The 22,536-nt window shown below is 44.9% G+C and overlaps 1 long non-coding RNA gene across 1 annotated transcript in view; it reads left to right on the top strand.

Annotated features, from left to right (window-relative positions):
* Positions 1–1,727: 1,727 nt before the first annotated feature.
* Positions 1,728–22,536, top strand: part of LOC306940731 — a 275,678-nt gene continuing 254,869 nt past the window's right edge. The window contains exon 1 of the long non-coding RNA XR_013792040.1: positions 1,728–1,895. This is a non-coding gene — a long non-coding RNA (uncharacterized lncRNA). The remainder of the gene's footprint in view (positions 1,896–22,536) is intronic.

Here is a 22,536-nt window from a genome sequence, read left to right as displayed (position 1 = left end):
CTGGCAGCAATGACACCTATCAGAGCTCTTCATGTCCCTACACACCCTGGCAGCAATGACACCTAACAGAGCTCTTCATGTCCCTACACACCCTGGCCAAGCAATGACACCTAACAGAGCTCTTCATGTCCCTACACACCCTGGCCAAGCAATGACACCTAACAGAGCTCTTCATGTCCCTACACACCCTGGCAGCAATGACACCTAACAGAGCTCTTCATGTCCCTACACACCCTGGCCAAGCAATGACACCTAACAGAGCTCTTCATGTCCCTACACACCCTGGCAGCAATGACACCTAACAGAGCTCTTCATGTCCCTACACACCCTGGCCAAGCAATGACACCTAACAGAGCTCTTCATGTCCCTACACACCCTGGCCAAGCAATGACACCTAACAGAGCTCTTCATGTCCCTACACACCCTGGCAGCAATGACACCTAACAGAGCTCTTCATGTCCCTACACACCCTGGCCAAGCAATGACACCTAACAGAGCTCTTCATGTCCCTACACACCCTGGCAGCAATGACACCTAACAGAGCTCTTCATGTCCCTACACACCCTGGCCAAGCAATGACACCTAACAGAGCTCTTCATGTCCCTACACACCCTGGCCAAGCAATGACACCTAACAGAGCTCTTCATGTCCCTACACACCCTGGCAGCAATGACACCTAACAGAGCTCTTCATGTCCCTACACACCCTGGCCAAGCAATGACACCTAACAGAGCTCTTCATGTCCCTACACACCCTGGCCAAGCAATGACACCTAACAGAGCTCTTCATGTCCCTACACACCCTGGCCTGCACACAGGTGCAAAAAACATGTCCCTACACCCCCTGGCCTGCACACAGGTGCAAAAAACATGTCCCTATACACACCCTGGCCTGCACACAAAAAACAAACACACACTTATCATAAAAAACAAACAACACACACTTATCATAAAAAAACAAACAACACACACACTTCACACATCATACACATACAGTAGGAGAGGGGTGTGCTATAACTGCCAATAATATCATAACTGGCAATAACGTAATAGTCTTTTCAATTATCCATGTCTGCATTCTATATCATAACTGGCAATAACGTAATAGTCTTTTCAATGATCCATGTCTGCATTCTTCGCATGCTTGTTTTTGTTCCCCCAAACCACAACAGACCTGAAATTAGTGGTGTTAAAATGGCTCAAAATGGCCTTTTCTGTGAAAGCCTACTATTAGGGAGATCAGCACTTTCCCTGCTCCTTCTCCAAATCTCCTTTTTCCATCTTTATCCATCATGATCCAAACATGCTGTTTGTTTGATGATATGGAAGGAAATAATATGTTATTATTAATTCCATCGTGGTTTGTTTGAGGCCTGATAATTATCTATCTTCCAGCCTAATGACGACTCTAAAGGTCGTGGTAATGATGCCATATGTGACCAAAGTTGACTGAGGGACTGCCATTGGATTCTTTTTCGTTTTTTCACGTCATATGAAAGCAGGGAATCATAGCTTCAAATTGACATATTGGTTGTTGAGTTTGACCCACCAGTTTTGGAGATATGGCTTATAGAGTAATGTCTTACAGAAAACAGCGAGTGGAGAAAACAGGCTTGAAAGGTTCACTTCTGTGGACTCTAACATTACACCTAGCTACATGTTTAAGCATTTATTTCATATTTACATGTCTTCTGTGGTCTCTAACATTACACCTAGCTACATGTTTAAGCATTTATTTCATATTTACATGTCTTCTGTGGACTCTAACATTACACCTAGCTACATGTTTAAGCATTTATTTCATATTTACATGTCTTCTGTAGTCTCTAACATTACACCTAGCTACATGTTTAAGCATTTATTTCATATTTACATGACGATTTCAGACATGCTCTAGTATGTGAAGAGTCTGCCTGTGCTATTAACTCATTTTGGGGGGGAAAAGCTGGAATTTGCGCGATGGCAGTCTCTCAGTCAAATCTGGTCACATATGATACAAACACCGTCCAGAGGGGCAATTATTTATATTTTGTTTCTACCCCTTATGTAACAAACAAAAGTTTTTTTTATATATTTCTTTTATCCCACGATTTTGTAACCCATTTTTCACCCCTGTGTCAATTATCTAATGTGATCCTGGGCTCTACACACCCTCCGCCAACCTAGTCCCCATATATGGGGGACATGGGGAGAGCAATGGACTTGAACTCATGCTTCCTTCATGCCTGAGTGTCCAAGTTGCTCCTTTACACCTGACAGGGGGAGTTTCCCTGGTTGGACATAGCGCGTGGAAGGAACACGTTATTCCAACCAGTTCCTTTCACCTCCATCAGGCGCCCCGGTTGTTAATGCTTTTCATTGGTTAAATATTTATAAACCCCACAGACATCCAATTATTTTCAGAAATGGCAACCCAAAAAAAGGCCCAGGCCGCGGCCTAGCCGTCCGGGCACCTATATTATTATTATTATAGGCTGCTAATCCTGACGGCGTGTTGCGGGTTACAGTGGCTGTTCAAAGGTATAACTTTAAGCCTGGGTTCAGGGTTCAGGGTCTTACTGTGTGCTCTTGACCAGAGAGGCACAGACATCAACACCCTACAGTGTCTGAGGGGTCTGAGGAAAATGTTCAAACACAACTCCACCATGAATGCAAGCATCTGTTCTGTGAGCATCCGAGGTCCAAGAAGGACATGACTAGGTGTTGTGATGCGGCCAATTCTCCTTTGAGACAAAGCATTATTTATTTTCCCCACCGAGAGAACTCTGAATGCTGGCCTGTCTCAGATGGAATCAGGGCTAAATATTCAGTAGTTTCTTGTGGAGTTGTGGAACCTCGATAGTTTGAAGACGGGAATGCCACATCGTATATTTGTCTTCCTCCTCTCTGCGACCTTTTGCTTGAGGTTTTTCACTAAGCCTTGATTCGTGGAGTCCACAAAACAAACAATAGAACGGTTGAACCCATTTTGGCCTGAGATCAGATTCTAAAAATGTCTTCTATATCCTGACAGTTTTCTGAAAAAGCTATGTTTCTATGTCAGTCATTCTTCGATTTTTCAAAAATAGCAGACCTACAAGCTCGAGTGCCGCGCTACGAGCTTATAGATCTGATATTTTTCAATAGCTAAAGTATAACATAATGCTTTAAAACACCAAAAGGGGTTCTAGGCCGTGCTGCGAGGTCCCTTTTCGTTCGGTTTCGTTCCCGCGTCTTTGGCACTACGATTTCAATGCATATTTCCATAGACAATACCCTTCTGGACTTTGGGTTAAAAGTTCTCCGCATAATATCCTGCAGTATTTTGTCACAAGCCAGAAATGTATATACAAGTGTATAACCAAAAAACGAAAATCTTGTGCTGCTGTTTTTGCTTGTAAAATGTTTTATATTGATTTTGGCAACACCAAATCTTTCTCAAATGTCATAAATACATATACCTAACATCTGAAACAAGTATTGGTGCCTTAGTTTACTCATATGTGAATCTAGATCATGAAATGTAGCAAATTTGTTAAAGAAAACGCTTCAACTTAAGTGATACCTAGCACAATGAAACATACACATAGAAAATGTAGCCAAAAGTTTATGTTTCATACATAAAAAATGTCACAACCTACTGTGTAATGAAAGGTAGAAATGAAAAGCAGCCCACCTTGGCCCAAAATGGCTGAAAATCTATCAAAATGTTACCACGCCCCCTAAATTGGAATAATGAAAAAAGGCTAAAAATAAATGCACTAAAGGTCAGAATTATTACAACATATGGTATGAAACATTTATACAAGTACCACAAAGTGTCACAGTATCTGACATTTGCACATCACCCCCCCCCAGCTCAAGTGCAGTTAGTCAGTCCAATATCCAATATGGCCGCCACATAAAACGCTGTAACATTTGAACCAGATGAGCTACAAATGCAGTGTCGATTTTGTGTTTTTTAATCATTAGAAACCCATTGGAATGTTCCATTTCATGATTAAATCTATCTAGAACACTCAGGTTTGCCATTATGGCGTACAGCTTCCTCACTGTATGCTCCACGACGGAGCCCGCCTTCCTCACCAGCCATTTGCAGCATCCTGTTGCACACACTAAAAGATCTGAGCCTTCTTGAGAAGAACAGAAGATCAGAGTAGTCAGACCAGTCCAACGACCTGTTCAGGTGCACTCCTAGAAACTTGTAGTTGTCTACATTCTCCACTACCTGATGTTGCCGGCGAACCGGAGGTACACTCTTGGTCGTGCCATAGTCCACCACTATCTTCTTGGTCTTGCTAGCATTGAGCCAGAGGCTATTTGCCTTGCTCCAGTGCACAACCTCCGTAAGCATGCGTGCTCAACAGTGTTACCTGAGATGCAGGTGACAACTGACATGTCTTGTAGTCTAAGTGGAAGTCAGATGTTTATAGGGTGAACAGGAAAGGTGACAGCACTGTGCCCTGGGGAGCGCCCGTGATGTTCACCAGCACCTCTGAACAGACAACCCTGCAGTCTCACATACTGCGGTCTGCCCGTCAGATAGTCTGAGATCCATGCCACCAAACCATGGTCCACCCCCATCAATGCAAGCTTCTGTAAGCAGTTGTGACTGGATAGTTCTGAAGACACTGGAGAAGTCAAAAAGCATGATTCTAACTGTGTTGCCCATGGTGCCAAGGTGTGTGAATGCCCTGTTTAGCATGTAGATGATGACATCATCAAACCCAATGTCCACCTGGTATGCAAACTGAAGGGGGCCGACGTAGTCACTCACCATCGGTCACAATGCAGCAAGATTTCCACAGTTCCTCCCTGTCATCAGGGAGGGGCATATCGTTGGATCAGCAGTTCTGGACAACCTGATCTCCATATATGCCTATACTATATTATTGCGACCACAGGTCGCATTTACTATGAAATTGCGCATTTTCCGTCAGTCAAAATCACTCAAAATCCCCATACATGGGGAAAGCCCCCATATATGGTGCCCATGTCTCGTGAGTGACATCACGTGACATCATCAGGGATGGAGATTCCTGATGTCATCAATATTGGCCAGCAACTCTACAACTGACCCCAACCCTTAGATCTCCATATGGATATACTGTATTCCATATGTTGATCCTTCCCCATCCATCCTTCCTCTTCGATGTCTCCCTTTTGACTGATACCTGTCCATGTAAACTCTAGATGGGCCTGCCCCAAAGTTATTAATGCAGCCCGTTAGGGTGAGGTCGCTTCTCGCCCTCAGACTTACTGGTACTATACTATACTATGCTATAGCCTATGCTATACTAAACTATACTGATATGCCAATATCTATGTATGGGTGTAGGTAGTTTGAATAAGCGGTTCTGGACAACCAGATCTCCATATATGACTACACTACACTACACTACACTACACTACACTACACTACACTACACTACACTACACTACACTACACTACACTGATACGCCCATACCCATGCATGGGCGTACATACTGTAAGTAGTTCTGGACAACCACCTATCCAATCAACTCGACACCGGACATATACATGTCCCTGTGCTGGGGTCAGCAGCAACGTGCATGCCGAGTGTGAAGTTAGTTGGTCATACTCCTACTCATACTCTATCAATAGGAATGTACTGAACTCCATTACTTTCATTTTGTATTGTTTAAATAAAAAAAAAAGTGTAACATACAAAGGTTGCTTTTTTTAGGCTGTTCCTAAAGGTGTTCTGGGTGAAAATGTTGATGAAAATGTAATGAAATCACACCCGTGTGAACAGGGTGAACATAGCAACCATGCTCATTTTTTGCGCACTAACAAAGCCAGTTGTAGGAGTGGTTTACACCACTCAAAAAACATATATTAGAGTTTTCTGGATAGATGTACTCATAAATCGGAGCATTTCAATGTGTTCTAATGCTTTTTAAGTTTGTCAAAAATGTCAAAAGTTCACTCGTTTTCACTTAGTGCCATCTTGTAAATATGCAAATTAAGGTTCCAGACACACTCAATCATAATTATAAGCATTCCAATGTGTTTGTAATGGTAGAAAAACATGAAATAGACACAATGTTTGCATTTGTAGCTCATCTGGTTCAAATATTACAGCCAAAACCATTTTAGGTATAGCAGCCATAGCGGCCAAAAGACCCCAAATGTTGCCAGCTTGGGCGCCCTAGCTAAATACAGATTCTGTGACACTTTGTGATACTTGAATAAATGTTTCATACCATATGTTGTAATAATTCTGACCTTTAGTGCATTTATTTTTAGTCTTGTCCATTTTTTGCATTATTCCAATTTAGGGGGCGTGGTAACGTTTTGATAGATTTCCAGCCATTTTGGGCCAAGGTGGGCTGCTTTTCTTTTCTACCTTTCATTACACAGTAGGTTGTGACATTTTCTAGGTATGAAACATAAACTTTTGGCTAAATTAACTATGTATGTTTCATTGAGCTAGGTGCCATCACTTAAGTTGAAGAGTTTTCTTTAACAGATTTGCTACATTTCATGATCTAAATTCACATATGAGTAAACTAAGGCACCAATACTTTTTTCAGATGTTAGGTATATGTATTTATGACATTTGAGAAATAGTTTGTGTTGCCACAATCAATATAACACATTTTACAAGCAAAAACAGCAGCACAAAGCCAACTCGAGTCGTGACAACTCATGACAACACAAACAATATTTTGGACCAAACAAATAATTACAAAGAAGAAAAACAACAAAAAAAGTGTTGTAACCTGCCGTTTTTTTCTTCTTTGTAATTATTTGTTTGGTCCAAAATATTGTTTGTGTTGTCATGAGTTGTCACGACTCGAGTTGGCTTTGTCCGCGGCGTAACCGTCTTTAAATAAATACTTTAAGAAATGTCTATGAGAATAATGCATTGGGTTTCATTTCCTGGTCCAGGGTAGGAGGCGGGACTGCGACGATCTATTCCCGCCCAGAATGGATTAAACCTTGATGTCAGTCCAGACATCACATGCCAGCGTCAGACACATCATCATCATCTTGTATAAATGGGATAGAGTTTTGTACATGTTGTGTACATGTTGTACATGACAAATACAAAACTCTATTATGAACCAGATTCCTTTCTATGGGAATTTTGCATTTACCTCCCCTTGTGGTCGGTCTCCTGATAGAGGGTTTTTCATGCCAGTTTTTGAAAGACACCAGTAATTCACATTGTTTAATGGATGGTGACATTAAACAATGCATTGCATTCAATCCATTGCATTCCACCAAAATGTGGAATGCATTCCACATTTTGGTGGCAGAATATAGTAGAATGAGAGTTTTCCCATGTTTGTTTGGGAGACTTGGCTCATCTGAACCCAAATCAACTGGGTTCAGATCTGAGCCAAGTCTCCTGAGGAGACTGTCCTGGACGGGGTCCATCCATCCGTCTTCAACCGCTTATCCGTAGTCAGGTCGCGGGGGCAACAGCTCCACCAGAGTGTTCCAGACTTCCCTCTCCTCCAGAGCAACATTAGTATAACTTCCTCCTGGGTGATCCCGAGACGTTCCAAGGCCAGTGAGTCGATGTGTGTCCTCCAATTGTGCCTTGGTCTGCCCCCCCGGGGTCTCCTCCCAGTGGGGATCCAACTGGCTCTCTCTCTGCCCTGTAATACAATGACCCAACTGGCTCTCTCTCTGCCCTGTAATACAATGACCCAACTGGCTCTCTCTCTCTGCCCTGTAATACAATGACCCAACTGGCTCTGGAGAGAAGACGAGAAGTACCACTGAGTACGGTGTACTATTGCCGTTTTCAGTTCGTTTTCAAATCGTGGCGGGTTTTAAGACAGTATGCAGGATTTTAAGACGGTATGACCATCACTTACTATTTCCACTGTAATACCTGCACGTATTATAATACCTATTATACTGTCTATGCTCCACCTGCGGTTCTGACTGTACTTCATAAAAATGTCCACAGGATCTCGTATTTGAATGTGAGCACATCATTCTCACATCATGCACAGTGTATGCACCCCACAAAGCAACTACTAGACACTAAATTCCTTACAGCTTCTGTAAAAATCTGTGGTTTTGAAAAGAGGTTCTGTCTGAATATTCTGCTGGTTCGGTCATCCCACTGGATATCATGGGTTTCACAGTAAAAATGATGATGGAAGGAACAGAAACTACATGTTCTGTCTCGTCTCTTATCAATCTGTCATCCCCCGGCCTATTGTCCTCCCAGCCAACCGAGTCCATCGCTTTGCATTTAATGTGTGGTGTTGAATAAGGAAGCCCATTGCGATCTCATGAAATCTCATCCCTGCCAAAGCAAACAGCACAGAGACAAAAGAGAGCGAGGGGAGGGATAAGGAGGGATTTTATACCCCCCGAACTGGGATGAATGTCCCACTTTCCCCAAGATCCTCATGGCTCTTGGAAATACAACACCCTCCTCGGATTAACTGGGGTCATCCCTATGTTCCCCAGGTTCTATGTCCCCCACTTACCTTAGGGTTTAGGGTTTAGCGTTAGGTTTCTGGTTTAAGGACTTCAGTGTTTTGTACTATACAATTGTATGTATATGTACACAGAACAAAGAATGTTTGTTTTTGCCATCTTTGTTGAAGAGTCAGAGAAATTATGTTTTAGTTTATTTTATGCCAGTGTATGCCATTTTTAGTTGGCTAAGACTAGATAGTTTAAGTAGCCTAGGCAGGCCTAAAGTTCAATGGATTGTTCAAAGACTGAGCTTAAATCAGAATGTGCTACTAAAAGTAACACTAAGACTAAGTTGCTAAAATAGTCTTACTAGAATGACTAAAATTACTAGGTTAGGCTTCTGGTTTAGGTTTAGGTTTATTCTAAGTGGGGAACAAAGAACCTTTTTTGCATGGTGGGGAACATAGAACCTGGGGAACATAGAACCTGGGGAACATAGACCCTGGGGAACATAGAACCTGGGGAACATAGAACCTGGGGAACGTAGAACCTGGGGAACGTAGAACCTGGGGAACATAGAACCTGGGGAACATAGAACCTGGGGAACATAGAACCTGGGGAACATAGAACCTGGGGAACGTAGAACCTGGGGAACGTAGAACCTGGGGAACGTAGAACCTGGGGAACGTAGAACCTGGGGAACATAGAACCTGGGGAACGTAGAACCTGGGGAACGTAGAACCTGGGGAACGTAGAACCTGGGGAACGTAGACCCTGGGGAACATAGACCCTGGGGAACATAGAACCTGGGGACCATAGAACCTGGGGACCATAGAACCTGGGGAACATAGAACCTGGGGAACATAGAACCTGGGGAATGTAGGTACGCTCCCGATTGACTCACGTACTATACGGATACTCAGCAAAGCCTAAAGGCGGCTGTGTGAAAGCAGTGGAGGAAAGCAACTAAGTACTTTTACTCAAGTACTGTACTTAAGTACAATTTTGAGGTATTTGTACTTTACTTGAGTATTTCCAATTTCCAGTACTTTTACTTCTACTCCACTACATCTCAGAGCCAAAATGTGTAACTTTTACTCCACTACAATTATTTGAAAACTTTAGTTACTATTGTTACTTTGGATATTTGAATTTTGATTAGAAAACACACATTAACCACTTAAACCCTATACATTTCGGCCCTGTGAAAATAGCAGATCTACAAGCTCACAATTGTGACGCATTGTGAGCTTGTAGATCTGCTATTTTCAATAGATTTTGAACACATTTTGAACTTGTGATATGGGACATTCTGCACAATGAGTACTTTTACTTTTAGTACTTTAATTACATTTTGATGCCGATACTTTTGTACTTTTACTCAAGTACATTTTCAATTCCGAAGTAGTTCTAAATTGCAGTATTGGTACTTTTACTTAAAGGAGCATTCAGTGATTTGGAAAAAAACCTGGTCCACCCGGTAACAAGATGTGCACATGCACACGCTCTACAGTGGGGGAAGTACAACAGACCAACAGCACGTGCACCAAGGCCCGCCCCACTCGATCATGATTGGAGGAAGGCCCCTCTCATCCTGATTGGATGAAGGCTTTGCCACCCAAAGCCCAAACCGAAACTAGGGTTTTTTGACCCCAGGGGTTAACTGGGGACAGGGAGGAACTCCTTATATGGTCAGCACACTTTATAGTAGGAAGGATTATCCAAAAAATAAGAAAAAATAAGTGATATTTGAATTAAGTGAAATCACTGAATATACCTTTAAGTTAAACAATCGAGTACTTTTCCCACCACTGTGTGAAAGCCAGATCTGGCTACAGAGAGGATTATGAGGCCTCTCTACTATATAGTGTAGTAGCCAGCCCATAGAGCCCCATGTGAACCCGGACATGTTGAGTACACCAAGGTTTTATGTTAGAAATGTTTAGTATGGGTCCCCAGCATGTAGAAACTGCCGGATGCTAACTTGTATATGTTGGGAAATTGTCATAAGTGGCATAATATGTGACCATTCCATTAACAACCTATAGAAAGCAAAATATTCAAAATTTCATCATGCTTTATGTAGCATGTGACGTGTCAAACTAGGGGGTTTTCATGATGCTGAATCCATTCCAAGCATTAGTTTTGCAAAAAAAACACTCATTGGGCTAAAAACGTGTGATGATGGCAATGGCCGTTTTTAGCCCAATGAGGGCTAATTTTTTGCAAAACTAACGCTTGGAATGGATTCAGCATCATGCAAACTACATGCTGGGGACCCATACTCAACATTTATAACATCAGTTTCTACATGCTGGGGACCCATACTCAACATTTATAACATCAGTTTCTACATGCTGGGGACCCATACTCAACATTTATAACATCAGTTTCTACATGCTGGGGACCCATACTCAACATTTATAACATCAGTTTCTACATGCTGGGGACCCATACTCAACATTTATAACATCAGTTTCTACATGCTGGGGACCCATACTAAACATTTATAACATCAGTTTCTACATGCTGGGGACCCATACTCAACATTTCTAACATCAGTTTCTACATGCTGGGGGACCCATACTCAACATTTACAGTATAACATACAACCTTGGTGTACTCAACATGTCCGGGTTCACATTCTGGCTACTAGACTAATAGTCTATTTTTATTTCTATTGCTTGATAGTGTCGGCACTGTGTGGTGTGGTCAGCATCAGCCTGCTGTGTTAGTTTTACGATGCTTTTGAAAGGGAGCGTTCTTTTGGATTGATGTCCATGATATGAGAGTTATGATTCATTTCAATATATCGGCTACGTTGTTGCACTGATTGATGCAATGTTAGCGTCAATAAATATATCTTCTGGGGCTGTGTAAGCTAAACCGGATAATCTTTTACGGCCAATGTTTTCTTTTGCTTTTTAGTACACTGGCCAACAAAATGCAGTCGGATGCCAGTAAGTTGTCTAGGCAAGCATCAAAATGACCCCTTACAATAATATTAATCGCTGAGAAATGGCAGATTGAGCTTAACCAATTCTGGGCGGGAACCCCTTTTGGTGTTTTAAAGCATTATGTTATACTTTAGCTATTGAAAAATAGCAGATCTACAAGCTCATAGCGCGGCACAGAGTGCCGCGCTATGAGCTTGTAGGTCTGCTACAAGCTATGAGCTTGTAGGTCTGCTAGTCTGACAGTAGGCTGACAGGAAATGGGGAGAGAGATGGGGGGATGACATGCAGTAAAGGCCGTCGGGATCGGGAGTCGAACCCGCGGCACACTGCCAGACTGGATTACCAGTAGGTCTGCTATTTTTGAGAAATCGTGAAAATGTGGCGTAAATCTTTGAATTTATTCTTTCAGAGCCAACATTTTTAACTCAAATCTTTGCTTCTGGGGGGGTCCCTGGAACAACATATTTTCAGATAGGGGGTCGGCAGCCAAATACATATATTTTTGGGGGTACTTGACATGAAAATGTTTGAGAACGACTGACATAGAAACATGGGGTTTTTCAGAAAACTTGTCAGGATTTAGAAGACATTATTTTGTAGAATCTTTTCTCAGATCTAAATGGGTTAAAGCCCCTCTCTTGTATCTATGTTGGAAGTGGAGTTGTGTTTGATGGTGTAGTTGGTGGTTATGGCCATTAGTTGTGTTTGATGGTGTAGTTGGTGGTTATGGCCATTAGTTGTGTTTGATGGTGTAGTTGGTGGTTATGGCCATTAGTTGTGTTTGATGGTGTAGTTGGTGGTTATGGCCATTAGTTGTGTTTGATGGTGTAGTTGGTGGTTATGGCCATTAGTTGTGTTTGATGGTGTAGTTGGTGGTTATGGCCATTAGTTGTGTTTGATGGTGTAGTTGGTGGTTATGGCCATTAGTTGTGTTTGATGGTGTAGTTGGTGGTTATGGCCATTAGTTGTGTTTGATGGTGTAGTTGGTGGTTATGGCCATTAGTTGTGTTTGATGGTGTAGTTGGTGGTTATGGCCATTAGTTGTGTTTGATGGTGTAGTTGGTGGTTATGGCCATTAGTTGTGTTTGATGGTGTAGTTGGTGGTTATGGCCATTAGTTGTGTTTGATGGTGTAGTTGGTGGTTATGGCCATTAGTTGTGTTTGATGGTGTAGTTGGTGGTTATGGCCATTAGTTGTGTTTGATGGTGTAGTTGGTGGTTATGGCCATTAGTTGTGTTTGATGGTGTAGTTGGTGGTTATGGCCATTAGTTGTGTTTGATGGTGTAGTTGGTGGTTATGGCCATTAGTTGTGTTTGATGTTGTAGTTTGTGGTTATGGCCATTAGTTGTGTTTGATGGTGTAGTTGGTGGTTATGGCCATTAGTTGTGTTTGATGGTGTAGTTGGTGGTTATGGCCATTAGTTGTGTTTGATGGTGTAGTTGGTGGTTATGGCCATTAGTTGTGTTTGATGGTGTAGTTGGTGGTTATGGCCATTAGTTGTGTTTGATGTTGTAGTTTGTGGTTATGGCCATTAGTTGTGTTTGATGGTGTAGTTGGTGGTTATGGCCATTAGTTGTGTTTGATGGTGTAGTTGGTGGTTATGGCCATTAGTTGTGTTTGATGGTGTAGTTGGTGGTTATGGCCATTATTACCACTTGGTTTCCAGGAACTAAGGAAACCATATCGGGGCATTCCGTAGCTCCTAAAACGACCCGTCCCCACGGCCCTTTTCAGGGTAACTTTACGGCCGTCCCTTTGCCCCCCCCCCCCCCCCCCCCTTGTGCTAAAGGTCCACATTTAATCGGTGGAAATTAACAATGGGAAGATCTACTTTCCCTGCAATCTATTTCAGTGGCGTTTTTATGGGTGCTTACTTTGGGGTATTGGGTCACAGTCCGTAAAAGTTAAGGGTAAGAGTAACAGTCTCAGAAGGGTCTTTAACCCATTCAGAACGGGAACCCCCATTTGGTGTTTTGTTATACTTTAGCTATTGAAAAATAGCAGATCTACAAGCTCATAGCGCGGCACCGAGTGCCGCGCTACGAGCTTGTAGGTCTGCTATTTTTTGAAAAATTGTGAAAATGCATGCCGCAAATCTTTGAATATATATATTCTTTCAGAGCGAACGTTTTTAACTCAAATCTTTGCTTCTTGGGAGGAGGTCCCTCCTGGAACAACATATTTTCAGATGGGGGTCGTCGGCGGCCAATTACATATATTTTTGAGGGTACTTGACATGAACATGCTTGAGAACCACTGACATAGAAATATGGGTTTTTTCAGAAAACTGGCATTTGTAGAATCGTCCTCAGGACTAAATGGATTAGTGTGTGTGTGTGTGTGTGTGTGTGTGTGTGTGTGTGTGTGTGTGTGTGTGTGTGTGTGTGTGTGTGTGTGTGTGTGTGTGTGTGTGTGTGTGTGTGTGTGTGTGTGTGTGTGTGTGTGTGTGTGTGTGTGTGTGTGTGTGTGTGTGTGTGTGTGTGTGTGTGTGTGTGTGTGTGTGTGTGTGTGTGTGAGAGAGGGAGGGGGGGGGGGTTGATTCAGTCTTTAGAAATGGAAAGTTTTTAAATCATTGCACAGCTGTTCTATTTTAGCCTCCTTGTGTTTCTATTCCAAAGGATTGTCTTTGTAGCGTTTTCTTTCTTATTATATCATTTTGGACTTCAAGCTTAACATTCATCGTTTTAGTGGCAGGCAGTGAAACGGATCAAACGAAAAGCAGAAAGATAAATAAAACATTGTTGTACTCTTATTTTAACAGTAATGTGCCACGTGAGACATGTTTGACCCCTATGGGGTCATTCATCTAGTGTTTGCCTTGTCCAGTTCTCCCAGATGTTTCAACTGGCAGAGAGTTTTCCTTTGTCTGATCCTGACTCCTTCAAATTATATAATGTATTAAGGCAATAATATGCCATCGTATTTTTGCCAGCTGCTTGCAAAGCGGCTGGACAGTGGTCAACATTTACATCAGGGGTGGGCAACTTTGATGATGGAGAGGGCCACTATATTTCCACACTCACTCCCTAGGGCCATATATTACTGTCGTAGCAAAAATAGCCGATCTACAAGCTCAAAACGCGTCGCGCTGCGACGCGTTTTGAGCTTGTAGATCGCCAATTTTTGCTATATTCAAATTGAAATCTTGAATTGTTGCTATTTTTGAATTGGAATCCTGAAAATTAACATTTTTATGTCATTTCAAATGCCTTTAATTGTACTTGCGTTGAGCATTGAGCTACTAATTTAGACTGAAGTAATTACAGTGAGTCATGTTTTGCATGTCGTAGAATTGTAAACAGCTGAAACCAATAATATATCAGTATTCTGACATTAACCTGAGGGCCACATTAAGTAAAGGTGGGGGCCGCATGTGGCCCCCGGGCCGCCAGTTGCCCACCCCTGATTTACCCCTTCCCAGGGAGAGGCAGGGGCCGGAATCTCCTAAGAGGGCCTTTTTGGACAAAAATATCAGATCTAGAAGCTCACAACACGTCGCTCTGTGACGCGTTGAGAGCTTGTAGATCAGCTATTTTCGGTTGCGCAACCCGCCAGCAGTCTATGTACTGGAGATGCGGTGTGTACGACATGGATTTCTAAACAAGTTAGTTCAACGCAAAGTGCTGCGTTCAAGTTCAGGAGACTTCGGCATGGAAAGGAGAGGAGTGGCATGTCTGTTTATTGTCATTGTTTATGTAAACTGTAAAAAGTGTCCTGTAAGTCCATATGGGCTGCTTCTTCGGAAGCATGACACTTAAATAAAGAATCAATCAATCAATCAATCAATCAATCAATCAATCATATAGCTCAAAAATAGCAAAAACTTAAACAGCCTATCTATAAGCTCACAACGCTTCGCATCGCAACATGTTGTCGGCTTGTACATCAGCTATTTTTTTTGCTACTTTTGCGACACATTTGTGGCACAACTGTGGAAATGTGGAGTTAGGAGGTTTGTGCCTGACAGCGAGGTGGAGTTAGGAGGTTTGTGCCTGACAGCGAGGATGTGATGCTAACCAGATCATGACATAACCACATCATAACACAGAGACTTCAATGGATCCTCCATATTAAGCTGACCAGAAAAATACCTGAATACACTCCAAATTTCCCCAGAGTCTATTTATAACTAGATTTCAGCTGAATGTGCGAGAAGAACAACTCTTCTTTTTCACCATTTCGGAAGAGATGGAATTGGAATAATCATAAGCACTGTTTTAAAATGGAATTGAAAATATAGGAAATCATGTCTATTGGTGTATATTAGTTTGACCCAGCCAGCAAATCATTTTTTGATTTGATTCTCTCCATCAGCTCAGCTCACCGTGGCCCACAAACTCACGCCATGTTTGGTATTCAGATACTGATGTGTTAATTTGTTCAGAGATTCATGTATGAAACAAAGAATACGAGGAAACGATATATAAAGTTCCTCGGCTAGTAGCATAAAACATTAACCCATTTTGGACTGAGGTCGATTTAAAAAAAAGTTCAACATGTTCAACATGTTTCTATATCAGTGGTGCTCAACCTTTTTCATGTCAAGGACCCCCAGAATTATCTCTATTGGGCCACGGACCCCCCATCTCAAAATATGTAGTTCCAGGGACCCCCCAGAAGCAAATATTTTAGTTATCAGAGTTTAGCCTCTGCTGGGCCGTGGCTCAGCGGTCCAGGCACCTTGGCTGGTAATCCAGTCTGGCAGTGTGCCGCGGGTTCGACTCCCGATCACGACGGCCTTTACTGCATGTCACCCCCCATCTCTCTCCCCATTTCCTGTCAGCCTACTGTCTGTCCCTCCATAAAAAATAACATAAAAAAAAAAAAAAATGTTCGCTCTGAAATATATATTCAATGATTTGCGGCACATTTTAACGATCTTTCAAAAATAGCAGACCGAGTGGCGCGCTATGAGCTTGTAGATCTGCTATTTTTCAATAGCTAAAGTATAACGTAATGCTTTAAAACACCAAAAGGGGTTCCCGTCCAGAAGGTTGATCAAAGCAATACACTCAAGTCATATATTATACAGTATCTTATGTAGATAGATAAGCTGACATTTTTTGTGAAAATGAAACCTGGACCTAATATTGAATTCCATTTCATTGACTTTCAAGTTAAATACCGTATTTGACGTTACTCCGTGATTAGATTGGCAACCACATGGCTGAGTTCATGCAACCTTTTTAACCTTTTTAACCAAGTGTATCCGAAGTCTTGGCGTATCCAAGAATTAAGGGCCATCTAGAAGCTGGAAGGGAGAAAGAATGCCAAAATCAAAGGAGGAAATTATTCTGCCCTCTCCTTTTTAATAAAAAAATAAATAATTTCCACCTTCATTCTCTTAAATCAGAACCAGATGAGGGTCTATGCAACCCCCTGGTCCCCCCTGAGGTAAGTGCACTCCGCTCACTGGGAGCGACCATGTGCTAATGAGAGTGCAACGACAACGCTAGGCAGTCTCACTGGGAGAACAGTAACATGGACTGCTATAACCCCCCGTCAACTCCTCTGTCAGTTTAGCAACGCTATAGGCAGACCTATTGTTTAAGCGTGACCTAAAAGAAAGAAAAGAAATCCCTGTTAATTTTCCTCAGACTTTTCAGAAAGTATTTATTTAAAGACATTTACGCCGCGGACAAAGCCAACTCTTGTCGTGACACATCATGACAATAAACACAATGTTTTGGGCCAAACAAAGAATTAGAAAGTATAAAAAAACGGCAGGTTACAACACTTTTTTTGTTGTTTTTTGGTCCAAAATATTGTGTTTGTTTGTTGTCATGATTTGTCACAACTCGAGTTGGCTTCGTACGACGCTTAAAAGGTCTTTAAATAAATACTTTTTGAAATGTATATGGGGAAAAATGCCTTGGGATTCATTTCCTGGGCCTGGCGTCGTCATGAAAGGGGGCGGGACTGCGACGCTCTACAGCTACACTTCCGTCTCTGATTGAGAAGTTAAACAACCAATGAGGGTGCTTCAAGCCCCCCCCCCCCCCCCCCCCCCCCCACACACGCCTCTCTATCGACTGGATGAATCCGTCTGTGAACGACCAAACATGTCGGGTTTCTCACGATCCTTGTCGATAACGTCGAGATTATCTATCGACATCCTGCCGACGGGCAAGAGACGGCAGAAATCCGTCCCGGCGTAAAATCGTGAGAGAATCTCCGCAGTCTTCTTCTTCTTTTCGTGTCTTTGAAGCATGTGGTTTCCCATTTCTTTACACAGTCTTTTGCATTATTGTTGAACTCTGCGAGATCTTTTAGGCCTCACTCAGACCTTTACTGCATTGCTGTATGCTTGTTGGATGAATGTTGTGTAGTGTCATGGCCGCCCCAATGCATTTCTAATGGAAGTCACATGGTTTGTAGTCCACATTTTGGACTACAAGCTGTTGTATGGCTTTCGGCTGTGTTTCGACTGCGCCCCTCCCCCTCATACAACACAAATGTTGTGTCAAACCATGTGACTCCCATTGGAAATGCATTGGGGCGGCCATGACACTACACAACATTCATCCAACAAGCATACAGCAATGCAGTAAAGGTCTGAGTGAGGCCTTAAGCTGCAAGGTTTGGGTAGTAGAGGACAGCCGAGGCAGCGCTGCATCGTCTGCCCTCTAGAGGACAGACAAGGCAGCGCTGCATCGTCTGCCCTCTAGAGGACAGACAAGGCAGCGCTGCATCGTCTGCCCTCTAGAGGACAGACAAGGCAGTGCTGCATCGTATGGTCCTCTTCTCCACATTCACAGATGGTTGGGCCGGTTCTGTAGCCCCATCTGGCCATAGCAGCTTTTGATCGCCCCGTTCCTGTTCCCAGGCGGTTGAGAGTCTTCCACGGGACCCATGGTGCTTCTGAGCCAGAAGGGAGGTCTTCAGAAGGGGGGGGGGGGGGGGGGTGTTCCCATGTCAATAGGAGGGGGGTCATTCTCAAGCTTTGTTGTCCATAGCTCCGCAGTGTGGAGTTGGCTTAAAAGAAAAGAGAAAAAAAAGAAAAGAAAAAAAACCCCTAGAAAAACAAGTTAATTGGCTTTTTGACCTTGCCCTTGATTTGGTCATGATCTGGTTTGTGAATATTTATTTCATCTTAAGGTGTGCTTAAGGTTCTGCAGTGCAGCTGAAGGTTAGGGCCATAATTACTGCTGTGAGGTGATTGTTTCTCTTCTCTCCAGACCTCAGTGATTACTACAGTCGGTCCCACAAGGAAATTATGTTTCTGTCCATCCTCCTCCATGCTTCTTTCTTCTTGGGAATGGAAAGGCTTTTTAATTTATTGAATGCTTCCTTACGTGCAAGAGTTTCCTCAGAGTAGGACTGTATTTGAACTTAAACTTATATCGTGGATGCTGATGCTATAGTGTACTATGATCAAATAGATTAATAGAACATTAACCCATTCTGGGCGGGAACCCCCTTTGGTGTTTCAAGCATTGTGTTATACTTTAGCTATTGAAAAATAGCAGATCTACAAGCTCGGTGCCGCGCTATGAGCTTGTAGGTCTGCTATTTCTGAAATGTCGTGAAAATGTAGTGCACATCTTTGAAGTTTGAATATATATTCTTTCAGAGCGTTTTGCTTCTGAGGGGTTCCTAAACAACATATTTTCAGATGGGGGTCGGCGGGCAAATACAGATAATTCTAGGGGTCCTTGACATGAACAACTTTGAGAACCACTGACATAGAAACATGGGGTTTTCAGAAAACTGTCAGGATTTAGAAGATATTTGTAGAATCGTTCCCAGGTCAAAATGTGTTAATGTACGAATAAACACAAAAGTTAAGAAAATGGAGATAAGAGTTTTCGACAACAACATGATGCTAGGATATTATTCCTCTGTACAGTAACGACAACATCATGATGCTAGGATATTATTCCTCTGTACAGTAACGACAACAACATCATGCTAGGATATTATTCCTCTGTACAGTAAAAAGCAACAAGTGGTTACAATTAAGATGAAAAAAAAGAGGCGCATGCAAGCAGAGGTATACACATCCAATTTTCTTGGTGTTTGATGGTTGACCTGTTGGCTTCTCTTGGCTCATACTGAGCATCAGAAATCAGGAACACAGCGGGGTGAGTCAGTGTTGCACATCGTCCTGGGACCGGGGGGGGTAAAGGGTGAATCATCCACAAAGGTAAAGCCTCATTATGTCGTTAACCCATTTTGACCTGGGAACGATTCTACAAATGTCTTTTTTGGAAAACCCTATGTTTCTATGTCAGTGGTGCTCAAACTATTTCATGTCAAGGACCGTCAGAATTATATGTATTTGGCTTCCGACCACCATCTGAAAATATGTTGTTCCAGGGACCAAGCAAAGATTTGAGTTAAAAACGTTCGCTCTGAAAGAATCTATATTCAAAGATTTGCGCCACATTTTAATGATTTTTTTTCTCCAAAAATAGCAGACCTACAAGCTCATGAGCTTGTAGATCTGCTATTTTTCAATAGCTAAAGCATTACATAATGCAACACCAAAAGGGGTTCCCGCCCAGAAGGGGTTAACTAATAGCAGATGTCTCTGATAATAACCACGGCATGCGACAGTCTCTGAGGCACCTAGCTCCATCGCTATAAACAAAATAGTAAGCCATCCATCCATCCATCTTCAACCGCTTATCCGTAGTCGGGTCGCGGGTGCAATAGCTCCACCAGAGTGCTCCAGACTTCCCTCTCCTCCAGAGCAACATTAGTGACTTCCTCTTGGGGGGGGATCCCGAGACGTTCCAAGGCCAGTGAGTCGATGTGTTTCCTCCAACTGCGCCTTGGTCTGCCCCCCGGGGGTCTCCTCCCAGTGGGACGTGCGTCGAGGACCTCCCTAGGGAGACGCCCGAGAGGCATCCTAACCAGATGTCCGAACCACCTAAGCTGGCTCCTTTCCAGGCGAAGGAGCAGCGGTTCTACTCCGAGTCTCTCTCGTGTGACTGAACTTCTCACCCTGTCTCAGCCACTCGTCGAAGAAAACTAATTTCGGCCGCTTGTATTCGCGACCTTATTCTTTCGGTCATGACCCACACTTCATGACCATAGGGGTGAGAGTAGGAACGAAGATTGCTCGGTAGACAGAGAGCTTTGCCTTCTGGCTCAACTCTCTTTTCGTCACAACAGTGCGGTACAGCGACTGCAATACCGCCCCCTGCTGCTCCGATTCTCCGGCTGATCTCCTTCTCCGTCCTCCCCTCACTCGTGAACAAGACCCAGAGATACTTGAACTCCTTCACCTGGGGTAAATAGATACTTGAACTCCTTCACCTGGGGTAAATAGATACTTGAACTCCTTCACCTGGGGTAAATAGATACTTGACCTCCTTCACCTGGGGTAAATAGTAAGATACTTGACCTCCTTCACCTGGGGTAAATAGTAAGCCATGTTTAAACCAACACATCTCCATGTTGGAGCCGTGCGTGGGCCCGTGGTCTCCATGTTGGAGCCGTGCGTGGGCCCGTGGTCTCCATGTTGGAGCCGTGCGTGGGCCCGTGGTCTCCATGTTGGAGCCGTGCGTGGGCCCGTGGTCTCCATGTTGGAGCCGTGCGTGGGCCCGTGGTCGCCATGTTGGAGCCGTGCGTGGGCCCGTGGTCTCCATGTTGGAGCCGTGCGTGGGCCCGTGGTCTCCATGTTGGAGCCGTGCGTGGGCCTGTGGTCTCCATGTTGGAGCCGTGCGTGGGCCCGTGGTCTCCATGTTGGAGCCGTGCGTGGGCCCGTGGTCTCCATGTTGGAGCCGTGCGTGGGCCCGTGGTCTCCATGTTGGAGCCGTGCGTGGGCCCGTGGTCTCCATGTTGGAGCCGTGCGTGGGCCCGTGGTCTCCATGTTGGAGCCGTGCGTGGGCCTGTGGTCTCCATGTTGGAGCCGTGCGTGGGCCTGTGGTCTCCATGTTGGAGCCGTGCGTGGGCCCGTGGTCTCCATGTTGGAGCCGTGCGTGGGCCCGTGGTCTCCATGTTGGAGCCGTGCGTGGGCCCGTGGTCTCCATGTTGGAGCCGTGCGTGGGCCCGTGGTCTCCATGTTGGAGCCGTGCGTGGGCTTGTGGTCTCCATGTTGGAGCCGTGCGTGGGCCTGTGGTCTCCATGTTGGAGCCGTGCGTGGGCCTGTGGTCTCCATGTTGGAGCCGTGCGTGGGCCCGTGGTCTCCATGTTGGAGCCGTGCGTGGGCCCGTGGTCTCCATGTTGGAGCCGTGCGTGGGCCCGTGGTCTCCATGTTGGAGCCGTGCGTGGGCCCGTGGTCTCCATGTTGGAGCCGTGCGTGGGCCCGTGGTCTCCATGTTGGAGCCGTGCGTGGGCCCGTGGTCTCCATGTTGGAGCCGTGCGTGGGCCCGTGGTCTCCATGTTGGAGCCGTGCGTGGGCCCGTGGTCTCCATGTTGGAGCCGTGCGTGGGCCCGTGGTCTCCATGTTGGAGCCGTGCGTGGGCCCGTGGTCTCCATGTTGGAGCCGTGCGTGGGCCCGTGGTCTCCATGTTGGAGCCGTGCGTGGGCCCGTGGTCTCCATGTTGGAGCCGTGCGTGGGCCTGTGGTCTCCATGTTGGAGCCGTGCGTGGGCCCGTGGTCTCCATGTTGGAGCCGTGCGTGGGCCTGTGGTCTCCATGTTGGAGCCGTGCGTGGGCCCGTGGTCTCCATGTTGGAGCCGTGCGTGGGCCTGTGGTCTCCATGTTGGAGCCGTGCGTGGGCCCGTGGTCTCCATGTTGGAGCCGTGCGTGGGCCCGTGGTCTCCATGTTGGAGCCGTGCGTGGGCCCGTGGTCTCCATGTTGGAGCCGTGCGTGGGCCCGTGGTCTCCATGTTGGAGCCGTGCGTGGGCCCGTGGTCTCCATGTTGGAGCCGTGCGTGGGCCCGTGGTCTCCATGTTGGAGCCGTGCGTGGGCCCGTGGTCTCCATGTTGGAGCCGTGCGTGGGCCCGTGGTCTCCATGTTGGAGCCGTGCGTGGGCCCGTGGTCTCCATGTTGGAGCCGTGCGTGGGCCCGTGGTCTCCATGTTGGAGCCGTGCGTGGGCCCGTGGTCTCCATGTTGGAGCCGTGCGTGGGCCCGTGGTCTCCATGTTGGAGCCGTGCGTGGGCCCGTGGTCTCCATGTTGGAGCCGTGCGTGGGCCTGTGGTCTCCATGTTGGAGCCGTGCGTGGGCCCGTGGTCTCCCTGCGTGCACCTTTTCATTAGGTAGAATTAATTGAGATGCTGTTGAAGAATCGTGTCC

Source organism: Electrona antarctica, assembly GCF_951216825.1.
Source record: "Electrona antarctica genome assembly, chromosome: 17".
In the NCBI taxonomy this organism is placed as follows: domain Eukaryota; kingdom Metazoa; phylum Chordata; class Actinopteri; order Myctophiformes; family Myctophidae; genus Electrona; species Electrona antarctica.
This window is presented reverse-complemented; position numbering and strand designations above follow the sequence as displayed.